This window comes from Pleurodeles waltl, chromosome 4_2 (genome assembly GCF_031143425.1).
Source record: "Pleurodeles waltl isolate 20211129_DDA chromosome 4_2, aPleWal1.hap1.20221129, whole genome shotgun sequence".
In the NCBI taxonomy this organism is placed as follows: domain Eukaryota; kingdom Metazoa; phylum Chordata; class Amphibia; order Caudata; family Salamandridae; genus Pleurodeles; species Pleurodeles waltl.
In genome coordinates, this window is record NC_090443.1 from 916,453,892 (window position 1) to 916,481,195 (window position 27,304).

Sequence of the window (27,304 nt, forward strand, 5' to 3'; positions counted from 1 at the left end):
TGAGGTTTGCAATGGATTCTGGGTAACAGAACCTGGTCCGAGCCCCGCAAGTCACCCCATCTTGGATTCCCCTAGGTCTCTAGTATTCAGAAATGCACAGGTTTGGTAGGTTTCCCTAGGTGCAGGCTGAGCTAGAGGCCAAAATCTACAGGTAGGCACTTCGCAAAAAACACCTCTGTTTTCTTCCAAAAATTTGGATGTGTCCACGTTGCGCTTTGGGGCGTTTCCTGTCGCGGGCGCTAGGCCTACCCACACAAGTGAGGTATCAATTTTATCGGGAGACTTGGGGGAACGCTGGGTGGAAGGAAATTTGTGGCTCCTCTTAGATTCCAGAACTTTCTGCCACAGAAATGTGAGGAACATGTGTTTTTTTAGCCAAATTTTGAGGTTTGCAAAGGATTCTTGGTAACAGAACCTGGTCCGAGCCACGCAAGTCACCCCTCCTTGGATTCCCCTAGGTCTCTAGTGTTCAGAAATGCACAGGTTTGGTAGGTTTCCCTAGGTGCCGGCTGAGCTAGAGGCCAAAATCTACAGGTAGGCACTTCGCAAAAAACACCTCTGTTTTCTTCCAAAAATTTGGATGTGTCCACGTTGCACTTTGGGGCGTTTCCTGTCGCGGGCGCTAGGGCCACCCACACAAGTGAGGTATCATTTTTATCGGGAGACTTGGGGGAACGCTGGGTGGAAGGAAATTTGTGGCTCTTCTCAGATTCCAGAACTTTCTGCCACAGAAATGTGAGGAACATGTGTTTTTTTAGCCAAATTTTGAGGTTTTCAAAGGATTCTGGGTAACAGAACCTGGTCCGAGCCCCGCAAGTCACCCCATCTTGGATTCCCCTAGGTCTCTAGTTTGCAGAAATGCACAGGTTTGGTAGGTTTCCCTAGGTGCCGGCTGAGCTAGAGGCCAAAATCTACAGGTAGGCACTTCGCAAAAAACACCTCTGTTTTCTTCCAAAAATTTGGATGTGTCCACGTTGCGCTTTGGGGCGTTTCCTGTCGCGGGCGCTAGGCCTACCCACACAAGTGAGGTATCATTTTTATCGGGAGACTTGGGGGAACGCTGGGTGGAAGGAAATTTGTGGCTCCTCTCAGATTCCAGAGCTTTCTGCCACAGAAATGTGAGGAACATGTGTTTTGTTAGCCAAATTTTGAGGTTTGCGAAGGATTCTGGGTAACAGAACCTTGTCCGAGCCCTGCAAGTCACCCCATCTTGCATTCCCCTAGGTCTCTAGTTTTCAGAAATGCACAGGTTTGGTAGGTATCCCTAGGTGCCGGCTGAGCTAGAGGCCAAAATCTACAGGTAGGCACTTCACAAAAAACACCTCTGTTTTCTTCCAAAAATTTGGATGTGTCCACGTTGCGCTTTGGGGCGTTTCCTGTCGCGGGCGCTAGGCCTACCCACACAAGTGAGGTATCATTTTTATCAGGAGACTTGGGGGAACGCTGGGTGGAAGGAAATTTGTGGCTCCTCTCAGATTCCAGAACTTTCTGCCACAGAAATGTGAGGAACATGTTTTTTTTTAGCCAAATTTTGAGGTTTGCAAAGGATTCTGGGTAACAGAACCTGGTCCGAGCCCCGCAAGTCACCCCATCTTGGATTCCCCTAGGTCTCTAGTTTTCAGCAATGCACAGGTTTGGTAGGTTTGCCTAGGTGCCGGCTGAGCTAGAGGCCAAAATCTACAGGTAGGCACTTCGCAAAAAACACCTCTGTTTTCTTCCAAAAATTTGGATGTGTCCACGTTGCGCTTTGGGGCGTTTCCTGTCGCGGGCGCTAGGCCTACCCACACAAGTGAGGTATCATTTTTATCGGGAGACTTGGGGGAACGCTGGGTGGAAGGAAATTTGTGGCTCCTCTCAGATTCCAGAACTTTCTGCCACTGAAATGTGAGGAACATGTGTTTTTTAATCCAAATTTTGAGGTTTGCAAAGGATTCTGGGTAACAGAACCTGGTCCGAGCCCCGCAAGTCACCCCATCTTGGATTCCCCTAGGTCTCTAGTTTTCAGAAATGCACAGGTTTGGTAGGTTTCCCTAGGTGCCGGCTGAGCTAGAGGCCAAAATCTACAGGTAGGCACTTCGCAAAAAACACCTCTGTTTTCTTCCAAAAATTTGGATGTGTCCACGTTGCGCTTTGGGGCGTTTCCTGTCGCGGGCGCTAGGCCTACCCACACAAGTGAGGTATCAATTTTATCGGGAGACTTGGGGGAACGCTGGGTGGAAGGAAATTTGTGGCTCCTCTCAGATTCCAGAGCTTTCTGCCACAGAAATGTGAGGAACATGTGTTTTTTTAGCCAAATTTTGAGGTTTGCAATGGATTCTGGGTAACAGAACCTGGTCCGAGCCCCGCAAGTCACCCCATCTTGGATTCCCCTAGGTCTCTAGTATTCAGAAATGCACAGGTTTGGTAGGTTTCCCTAGGTGCAGGCTGAGCTAGAGGCCAAAATCTACAGGTAGGCACTTCGCAAAAAACACCTCTGTTTTCTTCCAAAAATTTGGATGTGTCCACGTTGCGCTTTGGGGCGTTTCCTGTCGCGGGCGCTAGGCCTACCCACACAAGTGAGGTATCAATTTTATCGGGAGACTTGGGGGAACGCTGGGTGGAAGGAAATTTGTGGCTCCTCTTAGATTCCAGAACTTTCTGCCACAGAAATGTGAGGAACATGTGTTTTTTTAACCAAATTTTGAGGTTTGCAAAGGATTCTTGGTAACAGAACCTGGTCCGAGCCACGCAAGTCACCCCTCCTTGGATTCCCCTAGGTCTCTAGTGTTGAGAAATGCACAGGTTTGGTAGGTTTCCCTAGGTGCCGGCTGAGCTAGAGGCCAAAATCTACAGGTAGGCACTTCGCAAAAAACACCTCTGTTTTCTTCCAAAAATTTTAATGTGTCCACGTTGCGCTTTGTGGCGTTTCCTGTCGCGGGCGCTAGGCCTACCCACACAAGTGAGGTATTATTTTGATCGGGAGACTTGGGGGAACGCTGGGTGGAAGGAAATTTGTGGCTCCTCTCAGATTCCAGAACTTTCTGCCACAGAAATGTGAGGAACATGTGTTTTTTTAGCCAAATTTTGAGGTTTGCAAAGGATTCTGTGTAACAGAACCTGGTCCGAGCCCTGCAAGTCACCCCATCTTGGATTCCCCTAGGTCTCTAGTTTTCAGAAATGCACAGGTTTGGTAGCTTTCCCTAGGTGCCGGCTGAGCTAGAGGCCAAAATCTACAGGTAAGCACTTCAGAAAAAACACCTCTGTTTTCTTCCAAAAATTTGTATGTGTCCACGTTGCTCTTTGGGGCGTTTCCTGTCGCGGGCGCTAGGCCTACCCACACAAGTGAGGTATCATTTTTATCGGGAGACTTGTGGGAACGCTGGGTGGAGGGAAATTTGTGGCTCCTCTCAGATTCCAGAACTTTCTGCCACAGAAATGTGAGGAACATGTGTTTTTTTAGCCAAATTTTGAGGTTTTCAAAGGATTCTGGGTAACAGAACCTGGTCCGAGCCCCGCATGTCACCCCATCTTGGATTCCCCTAGGTCCCTAGTTTTCCGAAATGCACAGGTTTGGTAGCTTTCCCTAGGTGCCGGCTGAGCTAGAGGCCAAAATCTACAGGTAGGCACTTCGCAAAAAACACCTCTGTTTTCTTCCAAAAATTTGGATGTGTCCACGTTGCGCTTTGGGGCATTTCCTGTCGCGGGCGCTAGGCCTACCCACACAAGTGAGGTACCATTTTTATCGGGAGACTTGGGGGAACGCTGGGTGGAAGGAAATTTGTGGCTCCTCTCAGATTCCAGAACTTTCTGCCACAGAAATGTGAGGAACATGTGTTTTTTTTGCCAAATTTTGAGGTTTTCAAAGGATTCTGGGTAACAGAACCTGGTCCGAGCCCCGCAAGTCACCCCATCTTGGATTCCCCTAGGTCTCTAATTTTCAGAAATGCACAGGTTTGGTAGGTTTCCCTAGGTGCCGGCTGAGCTAGAGGCCAAAATCTACAGGTAGGCACTTCGCAAAAAACACCTGTTTTCTTCCAAAAATTTGGATGTGTCAACGTTGCGGTTTGGGGCGTTTCCTGTCGCGGGCGCTAGGCCTACCCACACAAGTGAGGTATCATTTTTATCGGGAGACTTGGGGGAACGCTGGGTGGAAGGAAATTTGTGGCTCTTCTCAGATTCCAGAACTTTCTGCCACAGAAATGTGAGGAACATGTGTTTTTTTAGCCAAATTTTGAGGTTTTCAAAGGATTCTGGGTAACAGAACCTGGTCCGAGCCCCGCAAGTCACCCCATCTTGGATTCCCCTAGGTCTCTAGTTTGCAGAAATGCACAGGTTTGGTAGGTTTCCCTAGGTGCCGGCTGAGCTAGAGGCCAAAATCTACAGGTAGGCACTTCGCAAAAAACACCTCTGTTTTCTTCCAAAAATTTGGATGTGTCCACGTTGCGCTTTGGGGCGTTTCCTGTCGCGGGCGCTAGGCCTACCCACACAAGTGAGGTATCATTTTTATCGGGTGACTTGGGGGAACGCTGGGTGGAAGGAAATTTGTGGCTCCTCTCAGATTCCAGAGCTTTCTGCCACAGAAATGTGAGGAACATGTGTTTTTTTAGCCAAATTTTGAGGTTTGCAAAGGATTCTGGGTAACAGAACCTTGTCCGAGCCCTGCAAGTAACCCCATCTTGGATTCCCCTAGGTCTCTAGTTTTCAGAAATGCACAGGTTTAGTAGGTTTCCCTATGTGCCGGCTGAACTAGAGGCCAAAATCTACAGGTAGGCACTTTGCAAAAAACACCTCTGTTTTCTTCCAAAAATGTGGATGTGTCCACGTTGCGCTTTGGGGCGTTTCCTGTCGCGGGCGCTAGGCCTACCCACACAAGTGAGGTATCATTTTTATCGGGAGACTTGGGGGAACGCTGGGTGGAAGGAAATTTGTGGCTCCTCTCAGATTCCAGAGCTTTCTGCCACAGAAATGTGAGGAACATGTGTTTTTTTTAGCCAAATTTTGAGGTTTGCAAAGGATTCTGGTAACAGAACCTTGTCCGAGCCCTGCAAGTCACCCCATCTTGGATTCCCCTAGGTCTCTAGTTTTCAGAAATGCACAGGTTTGGTAGGTTTCCCTAGGTGCCGGCTGAACTAGAGGCCAAAATCTACAGGTAGGCACTTTGCAAAAAACACCTCTGTTTTCTTCCAAAAATGTGGATGTGTCCACGTTGCGCTTTGGGGCGTTTCCTGTCGCGGGTGCTAGGCCTACCCACACAAGTGAGGTATCATTTTTATCGGGAGACTTGGGGGAACGCTGGGTGGAAGGAAATTTGTGGCTCCTCTCAGATTCCAGAGCTTTCTGCCACAGAAATGAGAGGAACATGTGTTTTTTTAGCCAAATTTTGAGGTTTGCAAAGGATTCTGGGTAACAGAACCTTGTCCGAGCCCTGCAAGTCACCCCATCTTGGATTCCCCTAGGTCTCTAGTTTTCAGAAATGCACAGGTTTGGTAGGTTTCCCTAGGTGCCGGCTGAACTAGAGGCCAAAATCTACAGGTAGGCACTTCGCAAAAAACACCTCTGTTTTCTTCCAAAAATGTGGATGTGTCCACGTTGCGCTTTGGGGCGTTTCCTGTCGCGGGCGCTAGGCCTACCCACACAAGTGAGGTATCATTTTTATCGGGAGACTTGGGGGAACGCTGGGTGGAAGGAAATTTGTGGCTCTTCTCTGATTCCAGAACTTTCTGCCACAGAAATGTGAGGAACATGTGTTTTTTTTGCCAAATGTTGATGTTTGCAAAGGATTCTGGGTAACAGAACCTGGTCCGAGCCCCGCAAGTCACCCCATCTTGGATTCCCCTAGGTCTCTAGTTTGCAGAAATGCACAGGTTTGGTAGGTTTCCCTAGGTGCCGGCTGAGCTAGAGGCCAAAATCTACAGGTAGGCACTTCGCAAAAAACACCACTGTTTTCTTCCAAAAATTTGGATGTGTCCACGTTGGGCTTTGGAGCGTTTCCTGTCGCGGGCGCTAGGCCTACCCACACAAGTGAGGTATCGTTTTTATCGGGAGACTTGGGGGAACGCTGGGTGGAAGGAAATTTGTGGCTCCTCTCAGATTCCAGAACTTTCTGCCACAGAAATGTGAGGAACATGTGTTTTTTTAGCCAAATTTTGAGGTTTGCAAAGGATTCTGGGTAACAGAACCTGCTCCGAGCCCTGCAAGTCACCCCATCTTGGATTCCCCTAGGTCTCTAGTTTTCAGAAATGCACAGGTTTGGTAGCTTTCCCTAGGTGCCGGCTGAGCTAGAGGCCAAAATCTACAGGTAAGCACTTCAGAAAAAACACCTCTGTTTTCTTCCAAAAATTTGTATGTGTCCACGTTGCTCTTTGGGGCGTTTCCTGTCGCGGGCGCTAGGCCTACCCACACAAGTGAGGTATCATTTTTATCGGGAGCCTTGGGGGAACGCTGGGTGGAGGGAAATTTGTGGCTCCTCTCAGATTCCAGAACTTTCTGCCACAGAAATGTGAAGAACATGTGTTTTTTTAGCCAAATTTTGAGGTTTTCAAAGGATTCTGGGTAACAGAACCTGGTCCGAGCCCCGCATGTCACCCCATCTTGGATTCCCCTAGGTCCCTAGTTTTCCGAAATGCACAGGTTTGGTAGCTTTCCCTAGGTGCCGGCTGAGCTAGAGGCCAAAATCTACAGGTAGGCACTTCGCAAAAAACACCTCTGTTTTCTTCCAAAAATTTGGATGTGTCCACGTTGCGCTTTGGGGCATTTCCTGTCGCGGGCGCTAGGCCTACCCACACAAGTGAGGTATCATTTTTATCGGGAGACTTGGGGGAACGCTGGGTGGAAGGAAATTTGTGGCTCCTCTCAGATTCCAGAACTTTCTGCCACAGAAATGTGAGGAACATGTGTTTTTTTTTGCCAAATTTTGAGGTTTTCAAAGGATTCTGGGTAACAGAACCTGGTCCGAGCCCCGCAAGTCACCCCATCTTGGATTCCCCTAGGTCTCTAATTTTCAGAAATGCACAGGTTTGGTAGGTTTCCCTAGGTGCCGGCTGAGCTAGAGGCCAAAATCTACAGGTAGGCACTTCGCAAAAAACACCTGTTTTCTTCCAAAAATTTGGATGTGTCAACGTTGCGGTTTGGGGCGTTTCCTGTCGCGGGCGCTAGGCCTACCCACACAAGTGAGGTATCATTTTTATCGGGAGACTTGGGGGAACGCTTGGTGGAAGGAAATTTGTGGCTCTTCTCAGATTCCAGAACTTTCTGCCACAGAAATGTGAGGAACATGTGTTTTTTTAGCCAAATTTTGAGGTTTTCAAAGGATTCTGGGTAACAGAACCTGGTCCGAGCCCCGCAAGTCACCCCATCTTGGATTCCCCTAGGTCTCTAGTTTGCAGAAATGCACAGGTTTGGTAGGTTTCCCTAGGTGCCGGCTGAGCTAGAGGCCAAAATCTACAGGTAGGCACTTCGCAAAAAACACCTCTGTTTTCTTCCAAAAATTTGGATGTGTCCACGTTGCGCTTTGGGGCGTTTCCTGTCGCGGGCGCTAGGCCTACCCACACAAGTGAGGTATCATTTTTATCGGGTGACTTGGGGGAACGCTGGGTGGAAGGAAATTTGTGGCTCCTCTCAGATTCCAGAGCTTTCTGCCACAGAAATGTGAGGAACATGTGTTTTTTTAGCCAAATTTTGAGGTTTGCAAAGGATTCTGGGTAACAGAACCTTGTCCGAGCCCTGCAAGTAACCCCATCTTGGATTCCCCTAGGTCTCTAGTTTTCAGAAATGCACAGGTTTGGTAGGTTTCCCTAGGTGCCGGCTGAACTAGAGGCCAAAATCTACAGGTAGGCACTTTGCAAAAAACACCTCTGTTTTCTTCCAAAAATGTGGATGTGTCCACGTTGCGCTTTGGGGCGTTTCCTGTCGCGGGCGCTAGGCCTACCCACACAATTGAGGTATCATTTTTATCGGGAGACTTGGGGGAACGCTGGGTGGAAGGAAATTTGTGGCTCCTCTCAGATTCCAGAGCTTTCTGCCACAGAAATGTGAGGAACATGTGTTTTTTTTAGCCAAATTTTGAGGTTTGCAAAGGATTCTGGGTAACAGAACCTTGTCCGAGCCCTGCAAGTCACCCCATCTTGGATTCCCCTAGGTCTCTAGTTTTCAGAAATGCACAGGTTTGGTAGGTTTCCCTAGGTGCCGGCTGAACTAGAGGCCAAAATCTACAGGTAGGCACTTTGCAAAAAACACCTCTGTTTTCTTCCAAAAATGTGGATGTGTCCACGTTGCGCTTTGGGGCGTTTCCTGTCGCGGGTGCTAGGCCTACCCACACAAGTGAGGTATCATTTTTATCGGGAGACTTGGGGGAACGCTGGGTGGAAGGAAATTTGTGGCTCCTCTCAGATTCCAGAGCTTTCTGCCACAGAAATGTGAGGAACATGTGTTTTTTTAGCCAAATTTTGAGGTTTGCAAAGGATTCTGGGTAACAGAACCTTGTCCGAGCCCTGCAAGTCACCCCATCTTGGATTCCCCTAGGTCTCTAGTTTTCAGAAATGCACAGGTTTGGTAGGTTTCCCTAGGTGCCGGCTGAACTAGAGGCCAAAATCTACAGGTAGGCACTTTGCAAAAAACACCTCTGTTTTCTTCCAAAAATGTGGATGTGTCCACGTTGCGCTTTGGGGCGTTTCCTGTCGCGGGCGCTCGGCCTACCCACACAAGTGAGGTATCATTTTTATCGGGAGACTTGGGGGAACGCTGGGTGGTAGGAAATTTGTGGCTCTTCTCTGATTCCAGAACTTTCTGCCACAGAAATGTGAGGAACATGTGTTTTTTTTGCCAAATGTTGATGTTTGCAAAGGATTCTGGGTAACAGAACCTGGTCCGAGCCCCGCAAGTCACCCCATCTTGGATTCCCCTAGGTCTCTAGTTTGCAGAAATGCACAGGTTTGGTAGGTTTCCCTAGGTGTCGGCTGAGCTAGAGGCCAAAATCTACAGGTAGGCACTTCGCAAAAAACACCACTGTTTTCTTCCAAAAATTTGGATGTGTCCACGTTGGGCTTTGGAGCGTTTCCTGTCGCGGGCGCTAGGCCTACCCACACAAGTGAGGTATCATTTTTATCGGGAGACTTGGGGGAACGCTGGGTGGAAGGAAATTTGTGGCTCCTCTCAGATTCCAGAACTTTCTGCCACAGAAATGTGAGGAACATGTGTTTTTTTAGCCAAATTTTGAGGTTTGCAAAGGATTCTGGGTAACAGAACCTGCTCCGAGCCCTGCAAGTCACCCCATCTTGGATTCCCCTAGGTCTCTAGTTTTCAGAAATGCACAGGTTTGGTAGCTTTCCCTAGGTGCCGGCTGAGCTAGAGGCCAAAATCTACAGGTAAGCACTTCGCAAAAAACACCTCTGTTTTCTTCCAAAAATTTGTATGTGTCCACGTTGCTCTTTGGGGCGTTTCCTGTCGCGGGCGCTAGGCCTACCCACACAAGTGAGGTATCATTTTTATCGGGAGACTTGGGGGAACGCTGGGTGGAAGGAAATTTGTGGCTCCTCTCAGATTCCAGAACTTTCTGCCACAGAAATGTGTGGAACATGTGTTTTTTTAGCCAAATTTTGAGGTTTTCAAAGGATTCTGGGTAACAGAACCTGGTCCGAGCCCCGCAAGTCACCCCATCTTGGATTCCGCTAGGTCTCTAGTTTTCAGAAATGCACAGGTTTGGTAGGTTTCCCTAGGTGCCGGCTGAGCTAGAGGCCAAAATCTACAGGTAGGAACTTCGCAAAAAACACCTCTGTTTTCTTCCAAAAATTTGGATGTGTCCACGTTGCGCTTTGGGGCGTTGCCTGTCGCGGGCGCTAGGCCTACCCACACAAGTGAGGTATCATTTTTATCGGGAGACTTGGGGGAACGCTGGGTGGAAGGAAATTTGTGGCTCCTCTCAGATTCCAGAACTTTCTGCCACAGAAATGTGAGGAACATGTGTTTTTTTAACCAAATTTTGAGGTTTTCAAAGGATTCTGGGTAACAGAACCTGGTCCGAGCCCCGCAAGTCACCCCATCTTGGATTCCCCTAGGTCTCTAGTTTTCAGAAATGCATAGTTTTGGTAGGTTTCCCTAGGTGCCGGCTGAGCTAGACGCCAAAATCTACAGGTAGGCACTTCGCAAAAAACACCTATGTTTTCTTCCAAAAATTTGGATGTGTCCACGTTGCGCTTTGGAGCGTTTCCTGTCGCGGGCACTAGGCCTACCCACACAAGTGAGGTATCATTTTTATCGGGAGACTTGGGGGAACAATGGGTGGAAGGAAATTTGTGGCTCCTCTCAGATTCCAGAGCTTTCTGCCACAGAAATGTGAGGAACATGTGTTTTTTTAGCCAAATTTTGAGGTTTGCAAAGGATTCTGGGTAACAGAACCTGGTCGGAGCCCTGCTAGTCACCCCATCTTGGATTCCCCTAGGTCTCTAGTTTTCAGAAATGCACAGGTTTGGTAGGTTTCCCTAGGTGCCGGCTGAGCTAGAGGCCAAAATCTACAGGTAGGCACTTCGCAAAAAACACCTCTGGTTTCTTCCAAAAATTTGGATGTGTCCACGTTGCGCTTTGGGGCGTTTCCTGTCGCGGGCGCTAGGCCTACCCACACAAGTGAGGTATCATTTTTATCGGGAGACTTGGGGGAACGCTGGCTGGAAGGAAATTTGTGGCTCTTCTCAGATTCCAGAACTTTCTGCCACAGAAATGTGAGGAACATGTGTTTTTTTTGCCAAATTTTGAGGTTTGCAAAGGATTCTGGGTAACAGAACCTGGTCTGAGCCCCGCATGTCACCCCATCTTGGATTCCCCTAGGTCTCTAGTTTTCAGAAATGCACAGGTTTGGTAGGTTTCCCTAGGTGCCGGCTGAGCTAGAGGCCAAAATCTACAGGTAGGCACTTCGCAAAAAACACCTCTGTTTTCTTCCAAAAATTTGGATGTGTCCACGTTGCGCTTTGGGGCGTTTCCTGTCACGGGCGCTAGGCCTACCCACACAAGTGAGGTATCATTTTTATCGGGAGACTTGGGGGAACGCTGGGTGGAAGGAAATTTGTGGCTCCTCTCAGATTCCAGAGCTTTCTGCCACAGAAATGAGAGGAACATGTGTTTTTTTAGCCAAATTTTGAGGTTTGCAAAGGATTCTGGGTAACAGAACCTGGTCCGAGCCCCGCAAGTCTCCCCATCTTGGATTCCCCTAGGTCCCTAGTTTTCCGAAATGCACAGGTTTGGTAGGTTTCCCTAGGTGCCGGCTGAGCTAGAGGCCAAAATCTACAGGTAGGCACTTCGCAAAAAACACCTCTGTTTTCTTCCAAAAATTTGAATGTGTCCACGTTGCGCTTTGTGGCGTTTCCTGTCGCGGGCGCTAGGCCTACCCACACAAGTGAGGTATTATTTTTATCGGGAGACTTGGGGGAACGCTGGGTGGAAGGAAATTTGTGGCTCCTCTCAGATTCCAGAACTTTCTGCCACAGAAATGTGAGGAACATGTGTTTTTTTAGCCAAATTTTGAGGTTTGCAAAGGATTCTGGGTAACAGAACCTGGTCCGAGCCCTGCAAGTCACCCCATCTTGGATTCCCCTAGGTCTCTAGTTTTCAGAAATGCACAGGTTTGGTAGCTTTCCCTAGGTGCCGGCTGAGCTAGAGGCCAAAATCTACAGGTAAGCACTTCCGAAAAAACACCTCTGTTTTCTTCCAAAAATTTGTATGTGTCCACGTTGCTCTTTGGGGCGTTTCCTGTCGCGGGCGCTAGGCCTACCCACACAAGTGAGGTATCATTTTTATCGGGAGACTTGGGGGAACGCTGGGTGGAAGGAAATTTGTGGCTCCTCTCAGATTCCAGAACTTTCTGCCACAGAAATGTGAGGAACATGTGTTTTTTTAGCCAAATTTTGAGGTTTTCAAAGGATTCTGGGTAACAGAACCTGGTCCGAGCCCCGCATGTCACCCCATCTTGGATTCCCCTAGGTCTCTAGTTTTCAGAAATGCACAGGTTTGGTAGGTTTCCCAAGGTGCCGGCTGAGCTAGAGGCCAAAATCTACAGGTAGGCACTTCGCAAAAAACACCTCTGTTTTCTTCCAAAAATTTGGATGTGTCCACGTTGCGCTTTGGGGCGTTTCCTGTCACGGGCGCTAGGCCTACCCACACAAGTGAGGTATCATTTTTATCGGGAGACTTGGGGGAACGCTGGGTGGAAGGAAATTTGTGGCTCCTCTCAGATTCCAGAGCTTTCTGCCACAGAAATGTGAGGAACATGTGTTTTTTTAGCCAAATTTTGAGGTTTGCAAAGGATTCTGGGTAACAGAACCTTGTCCGAGCCCTGCAAGTCTCCCCATCTTGGATTCCCCTAGGTCCCTAGTTTTCCAAAATGCACAGGTTTGGTAGGTTTCCCTAGGTGCCGGCTGAGCTAGAGGCCAAAATCTACAGGTAGGCACTTCGCAAAAAACACCTCTGTTTTCTTCCAAAAATTTGGATGTGTCCACTTTGCGCTTTGGGGCGTTTCCTGTCGCGGGCGCTAGGCCTACCCACACAAGTGAGGTATCATTTTTATCGGGAGACTTGGGGGAACGCTGGGTGGAAAGAAATTTGTGGCTCCTCTCAGATTCCAGAACTTTCTGCCACAGAAATGTGAGGAACATGTGTTTTTTTAGCCAAATTTTGAGGTTTGCAAAGGATTCTGGGTAACAGAACCTGGTCCGAGCCCTGCAAGTCACCCCATCTTGGATTCCCCTAGGTCTCTAGTTTTCAGAAATGCACAGGTTTGGTAGCTTTCCCTAGGTGCCGGCTGAGCTAGAGGCCAAAATCTACAGGTAGGCACTTCGCAAAAAACACCTCTGTTTTCTTCCAAAAATTTGGATGTGTCCACGTTGCGCTTTGGGGCATTTCCTGTCGCGGGCGCTAGGCCTACCCACACAAGTGAGGTATCATTTTTATCGGGAGACTTGGGGGAACGCTGGGTGGAAGGAAATTTGTGGCTCCTCTCAGATTCCAGAACTTTCTGCCACAGAAATGTGAGGAACATGTGTTTTTTTTGCCAAATTTTGAGGTTTTCAAAGGATTCTGGGTAACAGAACCTGGTCCGAGCCCCGCAAGTCGCCCCATCTTGGATTCCCCTAGGTCTCTAGTTTTCAGAAATGCACAGGTTTGGTAGGTTTCCCTAGGTGCCGGCTGAGCTAGAGGCCAAAATCTACAGGTAGGCACTTCGCAAAAAACACCTGTTTTCTTCCAAAAATTTGGATGTGTCCACGTTGCGGTTTGGGGCGTTTCCTGTCGCGGGCGCTAGGCCTACCCACACAAGTGAGGTATCATTTTTATCGGGAGACTTGGGGGAAAGCTGGGTGGAAGGAAATTTGTGGCTCTTCTCAGATTCCAGAACTTTCTGCCACAGAAATGTGAGGAACATGTGTTTTTTTAGCCAAATTTTGAGGTTTTCAAAGGATTCTGGGTAACAGAACCTGGTCCGAGCCCCGCAAGTCACCCCATCTTGGATTCCCCTAGGTCTCTAGTTTGCAGAAATGCACAGGTTTGGTAGGTTTCCCTAGGTGCCGGCTGAGCTAGAGGCCAAAATCTACAGGTAGGCACTTCGCAAAAAACACCTCTGTTTTCTTCCAAAAATTTGGATGTGTCCACGTTGCACTTTGGGGCGTTTCCTGTCGCGGGCGCTAGGCCTACCCACACAAGTGAGGTATCATTTTTATCGGGAGACTTGGGGGAACGCTGGGTGGAAGGAAATTTGTGGCTCCTCTCAGATTCCAGAGCTTTCTGCAACAGAAATGTGAGGAACATGTGTTTTTTTAGCCAAATTTTGAGGTTTGCAAAGGATTCTGGGTAACAGAACCTTGTCCGAGCCCTGCAAGTCACCCCATCTTGGATTCCCCTAGGTCTCTAGTTTTCAGAAATGCACAGGTTTGGTAGGTTTCCCTAGGTGCCGGCTGAACTAGAGGCCAAAATCTACAGGTAGGCACTTTGCAAAAAACACCTCTGTTTTCTTCCAAAAATGTGGATGTGTCCACGTTGCGCTTTGGGGCGTTTCCTGTCGCGGGCGCTAGGCCTACCCACACAAGTGAGGTATCATTTTTATCGGGAGACTTGGGGGAACGCTGGGTCGAAGGAAATTTGTGGCTCCTCTCAGATTCCAGAACTTTCTGCCAAAGAAATGTGAGGAACATGTGTTTTTTTAGCCAAATTTTGAGGTTTTCAAAGGATTCTGGGTAACAGAACCTGGTCTGAGCCCCGCATGTCACCCCATCTTGGATTCCCCTAGGTCTCTAGTTTTCAGAAATGCACAGGTTTGGTAGGTTTCCCTAGGTGCCGGCTGAGCTAGAGGCCAAAATCTACAGGTAGGCACTTCGCAAAAAACACCTCTGTTTTCTTCCAAAAATTTGGATGTGTCCACGTTGCGCTTTGGGGCGTTTCCTGTCACGGGCGCTAGGCCTACCCACACAAGTGAGGTATCATTTTTATCGGGAGACTTGGGGGAACGCAGGGTGGAAGGAAATTTGTGGCTCCTCTCAGATTCCAGAGCTTTCTGCCACAGAAATGTGAGGAACATGTGTTTTTTTAGCCAAATTTTGAGGTTTGCAAAGGATTCTGGGTAACAGAACCTGGTCCGAGCCCCGCAAGTCTCCCCATCTTGGATTCCCCTAGGTCCCTAGTTTTCCGAAATGCACAGGTTTGGTAGGTTTCCCTAGGTGCCGGCTGAGCTAGAGGCCAAAATCTACAGGTAGGCACTTCGCAAAAAACACCTCTGTTTTCTTCCTAAAATTGTAATGTGTCCACGTTGCGGTTTGGGGCGTTTCCTGTCGCGGGCGCTAGGCCTACCCACACAAGTGAGGTATCATTTTTTTCGGGAGACTTGGGGGAACGCTGGGTGGAAGGAAATTTGTGGCTCCTCTCAGATTCCAGAACTTTCTGCCACAGAAATGTGAGGAACATGTGTTTTTTTAGCCAAATTTTGAGGTTTTCAAAGGATTCTGGGTAACAGAACCTGGTCCGAGCCCCGCAAGTCACCCCATCTTGGATTCCCCTAGGTCTCTAGTTTGCAGAAATGCACAGGTTTGGTAGCTTTCCCTAGGTGCCGGCTGAGCTAGAGGCCAAAATCTACAGGTAAGCACTTCGCAAAAAACACCTCTGTTTTCTTCCAAAGATTTGTATGTGTCCACGTTGCTCTTTGGGGCGTTTCCTGTCGCGGGCGCTAGGCCTACCCACACAAGTGAGGTAACATTTTTATCGGGAGACTTGGGGGAACGCTGGGTGGAAGGAAATTTGTGGCTCCTCTCAGATTCCAGAACTTTCTGCCACAGAAATGTGAGGAACATGTGTTTTTTTAGCCAAATTTTGAGGTTTTCAAAGGATTCTGGGTAACAGAACCTGGTCCGAGCCCCGCAAGTCACCCCATCTTGGATTCCCCTAGGTCTCTAGTTTTCAGAAATGCACAGGTTTGGTATGTTTCCCTAGGTGCCGGCTGAGCTAGAGGCCAAAATCTACAGGTAGGAACTTCGCAAAAAACACCTCTGTTTTCTTCCAAAAATTTGGATGTGTCCACGTTGCGCTTTGGGGCGTTGCCTGTCGCGGGCGCTAGGCCTACCCACACAAGTGAGGTATCATTTTTATCGGGAGACTTGGGGGAACGCTGGGTGGAAGGAAATTTGTGGCTCCTCTCAGATTCCAGAACTTTCTGCCACAGAAATGTGAGGAACATGTGTTTTTTAACCAAATTTTGAGGTTTTCAAAGGATTCTGGGTAACAGAACCTGGTCCGAGCCCCGCTAGTCACCCCATCTTGGATTCCCCTAGGTCTCTAGTTTTCAGAAATGCATAGTTTTGGTAGGTTTCCCTAGGTGCCGGCTGAGCTAGAGGCCAAAATCTACAGGTAGGCACTTCGCAAAAAACACCTCTGTTTTCTTCCAAAAATTTGGATGTGTCCACGTTGCGCTTTGGAGCGTTTCCTGTCGCGGGCGCTAGGCCTACCCACACAAGTGAGGTATCATTTTTATCGGGAGACTTGGGGGAACGCTGGGTGGAAGGAAATTTGTGGCTCCTCTCAGATTCCAGAGCTTTCTGCCACAGAAATGTGAGGAACATGTGTTTTTTTAGCCAAATTTTGAGGTTTGCAAAGGATTCTGGGTAACTGAACCTGGTCCGAGCCCCGCAAGTCACCCCATCTTGGATTCCCCTTGGTCTCTAGTTTGCAGAAATGCACAGGTTTGGTAGGTTTCCCTAGGTGCCGGCTGAGCTAGAGGCCAAAATCTACAGGTAGGCACTTCGCAAAAAACACCTCTGTTTTCTTCCAAAAATTTGGATGTGTCCACGTTGCGCTTTGGAGCGTTTCCTGTCGCGGGCGCTAGGCCTACCCGCACAAGTGAGGTATCATTTTTATCGGGAGACTTGGGGGAATGCTGGGTGGAAGGAAATTTGTGGCTCCTCTCAGATTCCAGAACTTTCTGCCACAGAAATGTGAGGAACATGTGTTTTTTTAGCCAAATTTTGAGGTTTGCAAAGGATTCTGGGTAACAGAACCTGGTCCGAGCCCCGCAAGTCACCCCATCTTGGATTCCCCTAGGTCTCTAGTTTTCAGAAATGCACAGGTTTGGTAGGTTTCCCTAGGTGCCGGCTGAGCTAGAGGCCAAAATCTACAGGTAGGCACTTCGCAAAAAACACCTCTGTTTTCATCCAAAAATTTGTATGTGTCCACGTTGCTCTTTGGGGCGTTTCCTGTCGCGGGCGCTAGGCCTACCCACACAAGTGAGGTATCATTTTTATCGGGAGACTTGGGGGAACGCTGGGTGGAAGGAAATTTGTGGCTCCTCTCAGATTCCAGAACTTTCTGCCACAGAAATGTGAGGAACATGTGTTTTTTTAGCCAAATTTTGAGGTTTTCAAAGGATTCTGGGTAACAGAACCTGGTCCGAGCCCTGCAAGTCACCCCATCTTGGATTCCCCTAGGTCTCTAGTTTTCAGAAATGCACAGGTTTGGTAGGTTTCCCTAGGTGCCGGCTGAGCTAGAGGCCAAAATCTACAGGTAGGCACTTCGCAAAAAACACCTCTATTTTCTTCCAAAAATTTGGATGTGTCCACGTTGCGCTTTGGGGCGTTTCCTGTCGCGGGCGCTAGGCCTACCCACACAAGTGAGGTACCATTTTTATCGGGAGACTTGGGGGAACGCTGGGAGGAACGAAATTTGTGGCTCCTCTCAGATTCCAGAACTTTCTGCCACAGAAATGTGAGGAACATGTGTTTTTTTAGCCAAATTTTGAGGTTTGCAAAGGATTCTGGGTAACAGAACCTGGTCCGAGCCCTGCAAGTCACCCCATCTTGGATTCCCCTAGGTCTCTAGTTTTCAGAAATGCACAGGTTTGGAAGGTTTCCCTAGGTGCCAGCTGAGCTAGAGGCCAAAATCTACAGGTAGGCACTTCGCAAAAAACACCTCTGTTTTCTTCCAAAAATTTGGATGTGTCCATGTTGCGCTTTGGGGCATTTCCTGTCGCGGGCGCTACGCCTACCCACACAAGTGAGGTATCATTTTTATCGGGAGACTTGGGGGAATGCTGGGTGGAAGGAAATTTGTGGCTCCTCTCAGATTCCAGAACTTTCTGCCACAGAAATGTGAGGAACATGTGTTTTTTTAGCCAAATTTTGAGGTTTGCAAAGGATTCTGGGTAACAGAACCTGGTCCGAGCCCTGCAAGTCACCCCATCTTGGATTCCCCTAGGTCTCTAGTTTTCAGAAATGCACAGGTTTGGTAGCTTTCCCTAGGTGCCGGCTGAGCTAGAGGCCAAAATCTACAGGTAGGCACTTCGCAAAAAACACCTCTGTTTTCTTCCAAAAATTTGGATGTGTCCACGTTGCGATTTGGGGCGTTTCCTGTCGCGGGCGCTAGGCCTACCCACACAAGTGAGGTATCATTTTTATCGGGAGACTTGGGGGAACGCTGGGTGGAAGGAAATTTGTGGCTCCTCTCAGATTCCAGAACTTTCTGCCACAGAAATGTGAGGAACATGTGTTTTTTTAGCCAAATTTTGAGGTTTGCAAAGGATTCTGGGTAACGGAACCTGGTCCGAGCCCCGCAAGTCACACCATCTTGGATTCCCCTAGGTCTCTAGTTTTCAGAAATGCACAGGTTTGGTAGGTTTCCCTAGGTGCCGGCTGAGCTAGAGGCAAAAAATCTACAGGTAGGCACTTCGCAAAAAACACCTCTGTTTTCTTCCAAAAATTTGGATGTGTCCACGTTGCGCTTTGGGGCGTTTCCTGTTGCGGGCGCTAGGCCTACCCACACAAGTGAGGTATCATTTTTATCGGGAGACTTGGGGGAACGCTGGGTGGAAGGAAATTTGTGGCTCCTCTCAGATTCCAGAACTTTCTGCCACAGAAATGTGAGGAACATGTGTTTTTTTAGCCAAATTTTGAGGTTTGCAAAGGATTCTGGGTAACAGAACCTGGTCCGAGCCCCGCAAGTCACCCCTCCTTGGATTCCCCTAGGTCTCTAGTTTTCAGAAATGCACAGGTTTTGTAGGTTTCCCTAGGTGCCGGCTTAGCTTGAGGCCAAAATCTACAGGTAGGCACTTCGCAAAAAACTCCTCTGTTTTCTTCCAAAAATTTGGATGTGTCCACGTTGCGCTTTGGGGCGTTTCCTGTCGCGGGCGCTAGGCCTACCCACACAAGTGAGGTATCATTTTTATCGGGAGACTTGGGGAAACGCTGGGTGGAAGGAAATTTGTGGCTCCTCTCAGATTCCAGAACTTTCTGCCACAGAAATGTGAGGAACATGAGTTTTTTTAGCCAAATTTTGAGGTTTGCAAAGGATTCTGGGTAACAGAACCTGGTCCGAGCCCCGCAAGTCACCCCATCTTGGATTCCCCTAGGTCTCTAGTTTTCAGAAATGCACAGGTTTGGTAGGTTTCCCTAGGTGCCGGCTGAGCTAGAGGCCAAAATCTACAGGTAGGCACTTCGCAAAAAACACCTCTGTTTCCTTCCATAAATTTGGATGTGTCCACGTTGCGCTTTGGGGCATTTCCTGTCGCGGGCGCTAGGCCTACCCACAAAAGTGAGGTATCATTTTTATCGGGAGACTTGGGGGAACGCTGGGTGGAAGGAAATTTGTGGCTCCTCTCAGATTCCAGAACTTTCTGCCACAGAAATGTGAGGAACATGTGTTTTTTTAGCCAAATTTTGAGGTTTGCAAAGGATTCTGGGTAACAGAACCTGGTCCGAGCCCCGCAGGTCACCCCATCTTGGATTCCCCTAGGTCTCTAGTTTCCAGAAATGCACAGGTTTGGTAGGTTTCCCTAGGTGCCGGCTGAGCTAGAGGCCAAAATCTACAGGTAGGCACTTCGCAAAAAACACCTCTGTTTTCTTCCAAAAATTTGGATGTGTCCACGTTGCGCTTTGGGGCATTTCCTGTCGCGGGCGCTAGGCCTCCCCACACAATTGAGGTATCATTTTTATCGGGAGACTTGGGGGAACGCTGGGTGGAAGGAAATTTGTGGCTCTTCTCAGATTCCAGAACTTTCTGCAACAGAAATGTGAGGAACATGTGTTTTTTTAGCCAAATTTTGAGGTTTTCAAAGGATTCTGGGTAACAGAACCTGGTCCGAGCCCCGCAAGTCACCCCATCTTGGATTCCCCTAGGTCTCTAGTTTGCAGAAATGCACAGGTTTGGTAGGTTTCCCTAGGTGCCGGCTGCGCTAGAGGCCAAAATCTACAGGTAGGCACTTCGCAAAAAACACCTCTGTTTTCTTCCAAAAATTTGGATGTGTCCACGTTGCGCTTTGGGGCGTTTCCTGTCGCGGGCGCTGGGCCTACCCACACAAGTGAGGTATCATTTTTGTCGGGAGACTTGGGGGAACGCTGGGTGGAAGGAAATTTGTGGCTCCTCTCAGATTCCAGAGCTTTCTGCCACAGAAATGTGAGGAACATGTGTTTTTTTAGCCAAATTTTGAGGTTTGCAAAGGATTCTGGGTAACAGAACCTTGTCCGAGCCCTGCAAGTCACCCCATCTTTGATTCCCCTAGGTCTCTAGTTTTCAGAAATGCACAGGTTTGGTAGGTTTCCCTAGGTGCCGGCTGAGCTAGAGGCCAAAATCTACAGGTAGGCACTTCGAAAAAAACACCTCTGTTTTCTAACAAAAATTTGGTTGTGTCCACGTTGCGCTTTGGGGCGTTTCCTGTCGCGGGCGCTAGGCCTACCCACACAAGTGAGGTATCATTTTTATCGGGAGACTTGGGGGAACGCTGGGTGGAAGGAAATTTGTGGCTCCTCTCAGATTCCAGAACTTTCTGCCACAGAAATGTGAGGAACATGAGTTTTTTTAGCCAAATTTTGAGGTTTGCAAAGGATTCTGGGTAACAGAACCTGGTCCGAGCCCCGCAAGTCACCCCATCTTGGATTCCCCTAGGTCTCTAGTTTTCAGAAATGCACAGGTTTGGTAGGTTTCCCTAGGTGCCGGCTGAGCTAGAGGCCAAAATCTACAGGTAGGCACTTCGCAAAAAACACCTCTGTTTCCTTCCATAAATTTGGATGGGTCCACGTTGCGCTTTGGGGCATTTCCTGTCGCGGGCGCTAGGCCTACCCACAAAAGTGAGGTATCATTTTTATCGGGAGACTTGGGGGAACGCTGGGTGGAAGGAAATTTGTGGCTCCTCTCAGATTCCAGAACTTTCTGCCACAGAAATGTGAGGAACATGTGTTTTTTTAGCCAAATTTTGAGGTTTGCAAAGGATTCTGGGTAACAGAACCTGGTCCGAGCCCCGCAGGTCACCCCATCTTGGATTCCCCTAGGTCTCTAGTTTCCAGAAATGCACAGGTTTGGTAGGTTTCCCTAGGTGCCGGCTGAGCTAGAGGCCAAAATCTACAGGTAGGCACTTCGCAAAAAACACCTCTGTTTTCTTCCAAAAATTTGGATGTGTCCACGTTGCGCTTTGGGGCATTTCCTGTCGCGGGCGCTAGGCCTCCCCACACAATTGAGGTATCATTTTTATCGGGAGACTTGGGGGAACGCTGGGTGGAAGGAAATTTGTGGCTCTTCTCAGATTCCAGAACTTTCTGCAACAGAAATGTGAGGAACATGTGTTTTTTTAGCCAAATTTTGAGGTTTTCAAAGGATTCTGGGTAACAGAACCTGGTCCGAGCCCCGCAAGTCACCCCATCTTGGATTCCCCTAGGTCTCTAGTTTGCAGAAATGCACAGGTTTGGTAGGTTTCCCTAGGTGCCGGCTGAGCTAGAGGCCAAAATCTACAGGTAGGCACTTCGCAAAAAACACCTCTGTTTTCTTCCAAAAATTTGGATGTGTCCACGTTGCGCTTTGGGGCGTTTCCTGTCGCGGGCGCTGGGCCTACCCACACAAGTGAGGTATCATTTTTGTCGGGAGACTTGGGGGAACGCTGGGTGGAAGGAAATTTGTGGCTCCTCTCAGATTCCAGAGCTTTCTGCCACAGAAATGTGAGGAACATGTGTTTTTTTAGCCAAATTTTGAGGTTTGCAAAGGATTCTGGGTAACAGAACCTTGTCCGAGCCCTGCAAGTCACCCCATCTTTGATTCCCCTAGGTCTCTAGTTTTCAGAAATGCACAGGTTTGGTAGGTTTCCCTAGGTGCCGGCTGAGCTAGAGGCCAAAATCTACAGGTAGGCACTTCGAAAAAAACACCTCTGTTTTCTAACAAAAATTTGGTTGTGTCCACGTTGCGCTTTGGGGCGTTTCCTGTCGCGGGCGCTAGGCCTACCCACACAAGTGAGGTATCATTTTTATCGGGAGACTTGGGGGAACGCTGGGTGGAAGGAAATTTGTGGCTCTTCTCAGATTCCAGAACTTTCTGCCACAGAAATGTGAGGAACATGTGTTTTTTTTGCCAAATTTTGAGGTTTGCAAAGGATTCTGGGTAACAGAACCTGGTCCGAGCCCTGCAAGTCACCCCATCTTGGATTCCCCTAGGTCTCTAGTTTGCAGAAATGCACAGGTTTGGTAGGTTTCCCTAGGTGCCGGCTGAGCTAGAGGCCAAAATCTACAGGTAGGCACTTCGCAAAAAACACCTCTGTTTTCTTCCAAAAATTTGGATGTGTCCACGTTGCGCTTTGGAGCGTTTCCTGTCGCGGGCGCTAGGCCTACCCACACAAGTGAGGTATCATTTTTATCGGGAGACTTGGGGGAACGCTGGGTGGAAGGAAATTTGTGGCTCCTCTCAGATTCCAGAACTTTCTGCCACAGAAATGTGAGGAACATGTGTTTTTTTTAGCCAAATTTTGAGGTTTGCAAAGGATTCTGGGTAACAGAACCTGGTCCGAGCCCCGCAAGTCACCCCATCTTGGATTCCCCTAGGTCTCTAGTTTTCAGAAATGCACAGGTTTGGTAGGTTTCCCTAGGTGCCGGCTGAGCTAGAGGCCAAAATCTACAGGTAGGCACTTCGCAAAAAAACCCTCTGTTTTCTTCCAAAAATTTGTATGTGTCCACGTTGCTCTTTGGGGCGTTTCCTGTCGCGGGCGCTAGGCCTACCCACACAAGTGAGGTATCATTTTTATCGGGAGACTTGGGGGAACGCTGGGTGGAAGGAAATTTGTGGCTCCTCTCAGATTCCAGAACTTTCTGCCACAGAAATGTGAGGAACATGTGTTTTTTTAGCCAAATTTTGAGGTTTTCAAAGGATTCTGGGTAACAGAACCTGGTCCGAGCCCCGCATGTCACCCCATCTTGGATTCCCCTAGGTCTCTAGTTTTAAGAAATGCACAGGTTTGGTAGGTTTCCCTAGGTGCCGGCTGAGCTAGAGGCCAAAATCTACAGGTAGGCACTTCGCAAAAAACACCTCTGTTTTCTTCCAAAAATGTGGATGTGTCCACGTTGCGCTTTGGGGCGTTTCCTGTCACGGGCGCTAGGCCTACCCACACAAGTGAGGTATCATTTTTATCGGGAGACTTGGGGGAACGCTGGGTGGAAGGAAATTTGTGGCTCCTCTCAGATTCCAGAGCTTTCTGCCACAGAAATGTGAGGAACATGTGTTTTTTTAGCCAAATTTTGAGGTTTGCAAAGGATTCTGGGTAACAGAACCTGGTCCGAGCCCCGCAAGTCACCCCATCTTGGATTCTCCTAGGTCTCTAGTTTTCAGAAATGCACAGGTTTGGTAGGGTTCCCTAGGTGCCGGCTGAGCTAGAGGCCAAAATCTACAGGTAGACACTTCGCAAAAAACACCTCTGTTTTCTTCCAAAAATTTGGATGTGTCCACGTTGCGCTTTGGGGCGTTTCCTGTCGCGGGCGCTAGGCCTACCCACAAAAGTGAGGTATCATTTTTATCGGGAGACTTGGGGGAACGCTGGGTGGAAGGAAATTTGTGGCTCCTCTCAGATTCCAGAACTTTCTGCCACAGAAATGTGAGGAACATGTGTTTTTTTAGCCAAATTTTGAGGTTTGCAAAGGATTCTGGGTAACAGAACCTGGTCCGAGCCCTGCAAGTCACCCCATCTTGCATTCCCCTAGGTCTCTAGTTTTCAGAAATGCACAGGTTTCGTAGCTTTCCCTAGGTGCCGGCTGAGCTAGAGGCCAAAATCTACAGGTAGGCATTTCGCAAAAAACACCTCTGTTTTCTTCCAAAAATTTGGATGTGTCCACGTTGTGCTTTGGGGCGTTTCCTGTTGCGGGCGCTAGGCCTACCCACACAAGTGAGGTATCATTTTTATCGGGAGACTTGGGGGAACGCTGGGTGGAAGGAAATTTGTGGCTCCTCTCAGATTTCAGAACTTTCTGCCACAGAAATGTGAGGAACATGTGTTTTTTTATCCAAATTTTGAGGTTTGCAAAGGATTCTGGGTAACAGAACCTGGTCCGAGCCCCGCAAGTCACCCCATCTTGGATTCCCCTAGGTCTCTAATTTTCAGAAATGCACAGGTTTGGTAGGTTTCCCTAGGTGCCGGCTGAGCTAGAGGCCAAAATCTACAGGTAGGCACTTCCCAAAAAACACCTCTGTTTTCTTCCAAAAATTTGGATGTGTCCACGTTGCGCTTTGGGGCGTTTCCTGTCGCGGGCGCTAGGCCTACCCACACAAGTGAGGTATCATTTTTGTCGGGAGACTTGGGGGAACGCTGGGTGGAAGGAAATTTGTGGCTCCTCTCAGATTCCAGAGCTTTCTGCCACAGAAATGTGAGGAACATGTGTTTTTTAAGCCAAATTTTGAGGTTTGCAAAGGATTCTGGGTAACAGAACCTTGTCCGAGCCCTGCAAGTCACCCCATCTTTGATTCCCCTAGGTCTCTAGTTTTCAGAAATGCACAGGTTTGGTAGGTTTCCCTAGGTGCCGGCTGAGCTAGAGGCCAAAATCTACAGGTAGGCACTTCGCAAAAAACACCTCTGTTTTCTAACAAAAATTTGGTTGTGTCCACGTTGCGCTTTGGGGCGTTTCCTGTCGCGGGCACTAGGCCTACCCACACAAGTGAGGTATCATTTTTATCGGGAGACTTGGGGGAACGCTGGGTGGAAGGAAATTTGTGGCTCTTCTCAGATTCCAGAACTTTCTGCCACAGAAATGTGAGGAACATGTGTTTTTTTTGCCAAATTTTGAGGTTTGCAAAGGATTCTGGGTAACAGAACCTGGTCCGAGCCCCGCAAGTCACCCCATCTTGGATTCCCCTAGGTCTCTAGTTTTCAGAAATGCACAGGTTTGGTAGGTTTCCCTAGGTGCCGGCTGAGCTAGAGGCCAAAATCTACAGGTAGGCACTTCGCAAAAAACACCTCTGTTTTCTTCCAAAAATTTGGATGTGTCCACGTTGCTCTTTGGAGCGTTTCCTGTCTCGGGCGCTAGGCCTACCCACACAAGTGAGGTATCATTTTTATCGGGAGACTTGGGGGAACGCTGGGTGGAAGGAAATTTGTGGCTCCTCTCAGATTCCAGAACTTTCTGCCACAGAAATGTGAGGAACATGTGTTTTTTTTAGCCAAATTTTGAGGTTTGCAAAGGATTCTGGGTAACAGAACCTGGTCCGAGCCCCGCAAGTCACCCCATCTTGGATTCCCCTAGGTCTCTAGTTTTCAGAAATGCACAGGTTTGGTAGGTTTCCCTAGGTGCCGGCTGAGCTAGAGGCCAAAATCTACAGGTAGGCACTTCGCAAAAAAACCCTCTGTTTTCTTCCAAAAATTTGTATGTGTCCACGTTGCTCTTTGGGGCGTTTCCTGTCGCGGGCGCTAGGCCTACCCACACAAGTGAGGTATCATTTTTATCGGGAGACTTGGGGGAACGCTGGGTGGAAGGAAATTTGTGGCTCCTCTCAGATTCCAGAACTTTCTGCCACAGAAATGTGAGGAACATATGTTTTTTTAGCCAAATTTTGAGGTTTTCAAAGGATTCTGGGTAACAGAACCTGGTCCGAGACCCGCATGTCACCCCATCTTGGATTCCCCTAGGTCTCTAGTTTTAAGAAATGCACAGGTTTGGTAGGTTTCCCTAGGTGCCGGCTGAGCTAGAGGCCAAAATCTACAGGTAGGCACTTCGCAAAAAACACCTCTGTTTTCTTCCAAAAATGTGGATGTGTCCACGTTGCGCTTTGGGGCGTTTCCTGTCACGGGCGCTAGGCCTACCCACACAAGTGAGGTATCATTTTTATCGGGAGACTTGGGGGAACGCTGGGTGGAAGGAAATTTGTGGCTCCTCTCAGATTCCAGAGCTTTCTGCCACAGAAATGTGAGGAACATGTGTTTTTTTAGCCAAATTTTGAGGTTTGCAAAGGATTCTGGGTAACAGAACCTGGTCCGAGCCCCGCATGTCACCCCATCTTGGATTCCCCTAGGTCTCTAGTTTTAAGAAATGCACAGGTTTGGTAGGTTTCCCTAGGTGCCGGCTGAGCTAGAGGCCAAAATCTACAGGTAGGCACTTCGCAAAAAACACCTCTGTTTTCTTCCAAAAATTTGGATGTGTCCACGTTGCGCTTTGGGGCGTTTCCTGTCACGGGCGCTAGGCCTACCCACACAAGTGAGGTATCATTTTTGTCGGGAGACTTGGGGGAACGCTGGGTGGAAGGAAATTTGTGGCTCCTCTCAGATTCCAGAGCTTTCTGCCACAGAAATGTAAAGAACATGTGTTTTTTTAGCCAAATTTTGAGGTTTGCAAAGGATTCTGGGTAACAGAACCTTGTCCGAGCCCTGCAAGTCACCCCATCTTTGATTCCCCTAGGTCTCTAGTTTTCAGAAATGCACAGGTTTGGTAGGTTTCCCTAGGTGCCGGCTGAGCTAGAGGCCAAAATCTACAGGTAGGCACTTCGCAAAAAACACCTCTGTTTTCTAACAAAAATTTGGTTGTGTCCACGTTGCGCTTTGGGGCGTTTCCTGTCGCGGGCACTAGGCCTACCCACACAAGTGAGGTATCATTTTTATCGGGAGACTTGGGGGAACGCTGGGTGGAAGGAAATTTGTGGCTCTTCTCAGATTCCAGAACTTTCTGCCACAGAAATGTGAGGAACATGTGTTTTTTTTGCCAAATTTTGAGGTTTGCAAAGGATTCTGGGTAACAGAACCTGGTCCGAGCCCCGCAAGTCACCCCATCTTGGATTCCCCTAGGTCTCTAGTTTTCAGAAATGCACAGGTTTGGTAGGTTTCCCTAGGTGCCGGCTGAGCTAGAGGCCAAAATCTACAGGTAGGCACTTCGCAAAAAACACCTCTGTTGTCTTCCAAAAATTTGGATGTGTCCACGTTGCGCTTTGGAGCGTTTCCTGTCGCGGGCGCTAGGCCTACCCACACAAGTGAGGTATCATTTTTATCGGGAGACTTGGGGGAACGCTGGGTGGAAGGAAATTTGTGGCTCCTCTCAGATTCCAGAACTTTCTGCCACAGAAATGTGAGGAACATGTGTTTTTTTTAGCCAAATTTTGAGGTTTGCAAAGGATTCTGGGTAACAGAACCTGGTCCGAGCCCCGCAAGTCACCCCATCTTGGATTCCCCTAGGTCTCTAGTTTTCAGAAATGCACAGGTTTGGTAGGTTTCCCTAGGTGCCGGCTGAGCTAGAGGCCAAAATCTACAGGTAGGCACTTCGCAAAAAAACCCTCTGTTTTCTTCCAAAAATTTGTATGTGTCCACGTTGCTCTTTGGGGCGTTTCCTGTCGCGGGCGCTAGGCCTACCCACACAAGTGAGGTATCATTTTTATCGGGAGACTTGGGGGAACGCTGGGTGGAAGGAAATTTGTGGCTCCTCTCAGATTCCAGAACTTTCTGCCACAGAAATGTGAGGAACATATGTTTTTTTAGCCAAATTTTGAGGTTTTCAAAGGATTCTGGGTAACAGAACCTGGTCCGAGCCCCGCATGTCACCCCATCTTGGATTCCCCTAGGTCTCTAGTTTTAAGAAATGCACAGGTTTGGTAGGTT